Raw genomic sequence first — 8,007 nt, 5'->3', positions numbered from 1 at the left:
CTTATCATCCATCACAAACAATCCATAGCATCCTATAATCCACCCAACATGCATCACCGGAAACATCAGCTTCCTCTAAACCCCCATCTGATGCAGAATGCTTTCAGTTTATTATCTTTAGAACATCTAGGATTCCATAATGCTGCCATATAACTTTATGAAATTACATGTGTTGAAGAGCATTTACAGTAGCGTGTGAAGTTTTAATCTATTCCAGAGAGCATTATCACCACGGTTCTCACTCATTCTTACTCATTTTCTTCAGTAGGTGTTGGGGACTGCTTTGCAAGATCATTTTATTCTGACCCCTCTGCAGGAACCTTATTATGGTCATCTGCAGCAGTGTAAATATGTGGCGTGCACAAGAGGATGAAATGCATTCAGACTGCAGGTTATGGGCCCCTGAGGCAACAATGTTGACAAAAGCTCTGACAGAAACATTGTGTATCAGTTAGGCTCAAGGAAATGTCACTATTTTCGGCTTCCAGTACATACTTTGGGGCTATTTTAATACAAAGTTGACAAAATAAACCTTTAGCACAATTAAATGTATTTTATATTTTGTCCAAAATACTTTTTGTGCGACTGTTTATATAGTTGCAAAATGTAAACAGTATTCAACAATAACATTCGCACAAAGAAACATCAAGGATGAAGTGAAGAAATTCTGAGGCAGTGTCTCTCCAATCTAAAGCTCCACAGAGCTTTAGTGTGGTTTGTCAGAAATTAAAAATGAAATAAACTGATGGCGATATTCAGGTGCTGCTGTTATAATGTGTACTTGTGTATTCACTGTGTGGCATAATGCACAGAGGAACTCAACACTCCAACTGCTTAGTGAAGAAAAAGCTCATTTAAATCTCACACATGCTGTTCAAAACACACTTTTGAAGATAATACAGTATGCTTGAGGAAAGCCAAATCGGGAAAGAGTTTTCATCTAAAATGTGGTTATCGATGTGGGAATTTATAATACTTTTAAATAATCCATAAAAAGAGTATTTTAAGAAACCTCAGAGCACCGTGCTTCGAAAGGCATGACTAAAATACATCTGAAATATGATTGATGGTATTTTTCCTGCATGCGTCTGGTTGTCATGCCCACATTTATATTCATTGCAGTCTGTTGAGACTAATCAATTTCTAATTCATTTCAAACATGCTTACATTATATTTGCATTCTGTAATCTGTGTCTCGCACTTTACATAGTGACTTCCACAATTATGTGTTTAAATGGTGCACTTCACATTTGATGTTGCTGCTGTCTTGCACCTGAACTTCCCCTCAGAAATCAATACAATATTGATTAGTTATAGAGTACATGTCTATCATCTGTCTTGGGCAAACTGGTCTACACAATCCCCACATGCATTAGTTAGTGTGCACTTCTCTGATATTCTCTGAGTGAGAGTTTTCTGGTCTGACCTTCAGGGAAGCCCTGAGGTTAACTGAATATGATATGACCAACTTTTATTATTTTATTCTTAAACCGAGTTGTTATTACAGTGAACAGAGTGTGCTCTGTGTGCTGCCTGCATTTGTTCACATTGTGTATATTGTTGTACGTATCAACATTACGCTCTTTTTCCACAGGCCACCTACACCATCTCTCCATACTGCTGGATGAAAGGACTTTCTTTCTTTTTCTCTCTCTCTGATTCTTCCATATTCAGGATGAGATTTGCAGTGCTACCAAAGAGGATCTTTTCTGACTACATAAGGTATTTCTCTTTCTCTTTTGAACCTCATTGATCAAGTTACAGTTTATAATAAATGGTAAACAAATGTTATTTCCTGTTTCTGTATCCTGTTGCTATAAGCACAGCCAGCCTGATCTCACGGCAATTTATTACATTTTTAAGAGGTGGCTAATTCGTATGAGTTTGTATGACCTCATTCGTACAAATTCATACGATTTGTGCTTAATTAAGAAATGCTTAATCATTTAATCATAGTGATACATGCACTACATGTCAAATGTATGAATGTCGCTGCATTTGAATCAAAGTATCACCAAGTCTCATTTATGATGAATTGATACCACGAGAAAATTTGTTAAGAAAATCTATTTTTACTATTAAATGTGGATATGAATATTAGATGGGCTAGCATTAAAACTACCATTGTTTTGTGTTATTTAAGCTATGATACCACTTTTGTCAGATTTTATTCCTGTTTTGAAATATGGTATTTAAATGTCTTCCATTTAATTCAGGTATGTATGAGAAAGCCTTTCACATTACGACTTAGCAATAGGAATACATAAGGACAGTGGGCCACAAAGCACAATGATCTATGAGTAAATTAAAGAAAATTAAAGAGTCAAAGATAAGAATCATATTTCCATCAGGTCGAGTTCCAATAGCATGAAAAATGTGTTTCACAAACTCTTCCTTCCTCTCCCTCGCTCTGTCTTCCCTGCAGCACACAGAATCTGGATGCAAAAAGTGCATTGTTTCATCATGATGGAGATGTTAAACTCGATGAATATGTTTGTATTATGCGCATGCATTAAATCCACCTCAGTGCCTACGTGGGATAATTAAATGGTGAGGTGCCTGGAACAAAAGCCGGACACAAAAGGAATCAAACTTCTTAATGACTTCAGCCAAAAGCTCTGCATCTCTGGGTCGCACATGCTCAAATAGCTCCATCCCCCTGCTGCTCCCGCCGGCGCACCCTTGACCTTGTTCTAAGTTTGTTCTAAGTGTAATTGATTAAAATCTGGAGCGGCGTTGACGCTTGATGGAGTGGTTCTTCTTGTTTGTTACAGCTCTGGTGGTAATCGCAGAGTAGCACTTCCCCCTGAAGCTGCCTGCCTCACTCTCTATATATTTATTGTTACGTCAGCAGTCTCTAAGAGATTCAAAGTAGGAGTCAGTTCAATAAAGAATAACATTGAAAAACAGACCAACACACAAAAAGATACACCTTAGAAGCTATTTTAGTGAGAACGTCTCAGAGACACAATGATTTTCTTGGGTCTATACCAACTACCCTTAAAGCAAAAGTTCACCCAAAAATGAAACATTTATGAAAATTCGCTCACCATTAGGCCATCCAAGATGTCGATTAGTTTATTTGTAGATTGACTCAGATTTGGGAAGGTTTAGCATTACACCACTTGTCATCAGTGGATCCTCTGCAGTGAATGGGCGAAGTCAGAATCAGGGTTCAAACATCTGATAAAAAATCCACAACTAATCCACACAACTCCAGTCCATCAAATATCATCTTGTGAAGCAAAAACTGTTTGAATTATGAAATTCAACCTTCACCTATGGTCAAATGCAAGTCCATTAGAATGGCTTTGGACTTTTTTATTTAGTTTGAAAATAGTGCTTTATCTGTGAATTTTTCTAATCTGATTCAGACAAGATGACTTTTTCACTGGAGAAAGAAATATTATGGATAGAGGATTCACATTTCAGCCAGTAGCTACAGAATGAAGGTAAAAACAATATAACTTATTGATGGATTTGTTTAATACAAACACGCAGATTTTCACTTCCCAGATTTTAATTGATGGACTGGAGTTATACTTATGGATAAATGGGATGTTTTTATCAGCTATTTGAACTCTCAGTCTGACAGCACCAGTTTACTCCAGAGTATCTATTTGGAGAGCAAGTGATGCAATGCAAAATTTCTCCAAATCTGCTCCAATGAAGAAACAAACTTATCTACATCTTGGATGGCCTAAGGGTGAGTAAAATGTTCAGCCAATTTTAATTCTAATGTAAAATACTCTATTAAACCCTAACCATTACAGAAACCTGCTAAAATATTTACAGCTTTTCAAATAGGAAAGACCACACAATAGGGAAAGTGTCATATAACTGGTATAAACACTTAGCATCTTTATCTTATAGTAACACGCATGTTGTGAGATCAGTGTATGAAGCACCTGAAAACCACACTTAGGTAAAAGTATAGATATCTAACCAGAAAATTACTTTGGTAGAAGTTAAAATCACCGTTTCAAATATTACTTGAATAACATTTGAAATATATCAGTTTGTGTGTAATGAATGAACATAATATACAAGTTTCTCTTTTTGAATGAAATTAGTGAAGTAAATCAACTTTTTGATGATATTCTATTAAGACCAGCACCTGTATGTATGTATATATATATATATATATATATATATATATATATATATATATATATATATATATATATTAAATAGGAAAAGTCTTTTTTTTCAAGTATTAAAGTTCATTAAGTATTGAAAGTAAAAGTACAAGTAAATTCAGAATAGAAAAGGAGAAAATAAATATTAAAAGTCCTTCTTTACCCAGTGTGAGCAGCAAGATTCTGTTCAATTTTAACTCGTTCTTCCATTTTGTATCTTTGGGATAGCATTTTTTGGGATAGCATTTTTTTTTTCCAAGCGCCAGACCACTGATTCTTCAAACCTGCTTTCTTCCAGTCTGTGTTCATCCAACTTTGTGGTAAGTAAAGAAGTATTATTACATTACACCACTGTATGAGATATGGCAGATGACCTTGAAGTAAGTGCTAAACATAAGTTACATCCATTACTGATACACACTAATTAAATTAATTGTTGGATGTTCAGGGTCGCTCTGCATAAATCTCAATGGTGCAACAGTCTTATTCAGAATGAAGAACACCAACACCCTCACCTTATCTATCAATCCTACACAAGCATGCATACAATAGAGGATTGGCTATTCATCTTCTTACTTATTCATCACAGAGAGAGAACCCACTCCAAAAGCCAATTAACCCACACATTCATGGCGCCAATGACAGCTATACAGATCCTACACCTTAAGCGAGAATGAAATCTGTGATGAAGTCTTACCCGGTCAAACATTCGCTGGCTGTTGTGAGTGTAATAGCCCATTTAACAGAGAATTGGTCCGGCTTAGTGTCAGTAAACTTTGACTTCAATCTCATTGTTCTCACATCATATTTGAACAACACCGTTATTCCACACTGAGTAGTGTGAGGTGGGATTTGGGAGGGATGAGTGAGGTTTAAATCTTTTAAAGGGTTTGATAGTCACTGCACAAAATCAAACATATCAAGGCCCATCTCATTCCAGACATGGTTTTACAGAATGATGTTGCTGAGAAAGAGAATGTGAGACAGATATGAAAAGAGAACAATTGTTGGTTGGATGCTGGCGGAATCAGCAGATGCTCATCATGTCATATCTTGGCAACCGTCATTTCATTTCTCAAAATGGCACAATATCATTAGCCCTGATATTGTTAAGCGCTGATTTTAAGCAATAGATATGTTTAGTGCATAAGGTCAAGCAGGAAGAGAAAGAGTGGTATAGTCCAACACCCATCATCCTCCTGCTGTGACGTGCTGATTGATGAATGGAACACAACTCACTCCATCTGAAAAAAAGAAAGAGTGTGTGTGGAAGAGAGAGGCATGCTGTCAACCAAATAAAACCTACAAATCTTCCAGTTCTAACATTTAAGATCTTAAAGGAATAGTTCACTCAAAAATAGAATGCTCATGTCATTCCAAACTGGTTTCTTTCTTTTTTGTCCATACAATAAAAGTCATTGGAGTCCAGTCTTTTGGACACCCACTGACTTTCACTGTTGTGGTGGACAAAAACAAGTTCAAAATATCCTTGGTTGTGTTCCACAGAAAGAAAGTAAGTCATACCATTAAATGATGACATTTTTTTTGTGTGTGTGAATTATGTCTTTAAATCTATCTGTATTATTTATTATTCTCTCAATATTTGATTGGTCAACTGTGGCTTTCCATCACAAAGCAAACATTGGGGCCCCGCTTTGAGTAGGTGATAGTTCATCAAAAAAAAAAAAAAAAAAAGAAAAAAAAATTATTGCAAACAATGACTGTTGTCCAGTGCAGTGATGTATAAATGATTGCTCATCTGGGAAACCATGTTTTCCTCTTGTTCTGTCTCTCTGTGGTCTCTGAAAGCAAGCTAATAAAACAATTCCAACTCAGATCAATATTTCATGCCCGTTTATTCATTTATATAGTAAGTAGCCATGTAGGCTAATAAGTGATTTAATAATCTACAGTTGGCAGGACATACACCCCCAAAAAACCCTTCAGGATGATTGTTTACCCAGTCAGAGTTTATTTTGTGATAATCTACTTTTGACTGCACATTATTCATGACATATTTTGAGCAAACTACAATTCCCGCTGTATTTTAAAAAATCTCATTTTTCCATTAATGACTTCATGTATCTGTGTCTCTCTTAATACTGTACTAAACATCTCCACGCTTCCAGAGTTACAGTGTTAATCATAAATGCTTATTTTACAGCTCCTCAAAATTACTTTCGCATTATAGCTCCTTAATTTACACATCTCCTAAAATAATCATCTCCAGCAGTGTGACGGTGTGAATATCCGAAGATTTAACAACCGCTTGGAGGCGCTGTCGTTTGCTGAACTTTCGTCTGATGACCAGAAACAGACGCCTGGGAGTTTTCTAATGTGAGGCCAATTGTGAATAATAAAGGGCAACAAACAAACTCTAACGTCGTGTCACACGTTTCAGGAACATAGATGCTTTTTGAATATCGCAATGTCTGCTGAGAGCTTCCTCTCACAATAAGAATCACTAAGAGAAAAATACTGTTCGTTGATTAGAACTGCCGACGAATTAAACCAACAGTAAGATCAGTAGCCTACAACATTATAATATGCATTATTCATTATATTTGGCCTTGAGGGGACAATTAAAACACATTATAAATGACTATCCGTCTTGTCCCAGAAATCCCCCTCTCACCCTTCAGCCTACTGTACGTACATAACAGACCGGTAATTCGCTGCGCTTCCGCTAGAAGGCGCATAGTGCACGTAGAAGAGACGAACAGCGCGAGAGCTTTCAACTCATTTCGACACGAAGAGAACTTGGTAGCCGTGTGACATTAGCTCAACACAGCACCCACACATTACCGTGTTAAAAACAGAAGAAAAGCAAGAGGAGAGCATTCCGAAATGAGGGTTTGTTTCTTGATAGCAAACAATAAGTTTAGCCTGTCGCAGACATACGGCAGGCTAGAATAGGAGATCAAACGGAAGGAAAGACGGAGAGAGATAAATCTTGTTACCACTGATATGAAGCTCGCAGGTAAACAATCGGATGACAAAATCTCATTAGTTGCAAACGGGACCGGCGCAGAAGCTACACTATAAAATGATACATTTTCGTTTAAAAACCCTGCTTTCGTTGCTGGAAAAGAAGGCATTATGGAACGTCATGTAGCCTATTTTGTCATTGAATTGTGTAGATGATGCCAGTATGCCCACCAATTTGAGCTATTAAAATCTATTTGTTACTGTAAAATGTAGGCCTACTGATAATAACCCTGTTGGTATAATGGAAGGCCACGTCACTCAAAGTCGGTTTCCAACCAATAATAAAAAAGACAAAGCATAACAGTACTGTTACAATAACACCAAATATCACCAGAGTACCACACGCTTAAATAATGCAATAAACACCAAAATATAACAAAACACTAAATGTATAGTTAAATTAAATCTCTCTCTCTCTCTCTCTCTCTCTCTATCTATCTATCTATCTAAAACATTTGTAGAAAATTTTACTATAGTAACACGTAGCTTATTTTACCTTATACTGTATGAGGTGACATCTGGTTAACAAGTTTTTAAACGAAGCATTTTTATCTTTTCTACCACTCACCTTGAAATTACTTTTTTACAGATTCCTCCACATACACGCGCTCTCGGCATGCGCGTGAACTGCATACTAGAGTTCTCTTTCCGTGCTTCAGATTCAAAACATTCAAATATCATCATTAAGAATTGCTTCTTAAATCACATTCATCGTATATATATAGTTATATACACAGACACTTACATTTCTTATAATAAATGCTAAATGACGAATTAATTGGTCAAGACTAAACTGACAGACAAAAACAACGGATTTCTGTGCTCCTTGATTTATGCTCTCCCGTGCCTTGAATATTTACCTTAAATGAGACTGTTTGAG

The sequence above is a fragment of the Carassius carassius genome, chromosome 6, assembly GCF_963082965.1.
Source record: "Carassius carassius chromosome 6, fCarCar2.1, whole genome shotgun sequence".
NCBI classification, from domain to species: Eukaryota; Metazoa; Chordata; class Actinopteri; order Cypriniformes; family Cyprinidae; genus Carassius; species Carassius carassius.
The sequence above is the reverse complement of the archived record's forward strand: the minus strand, read 5'-3'. Positions refer to the sequence as shown.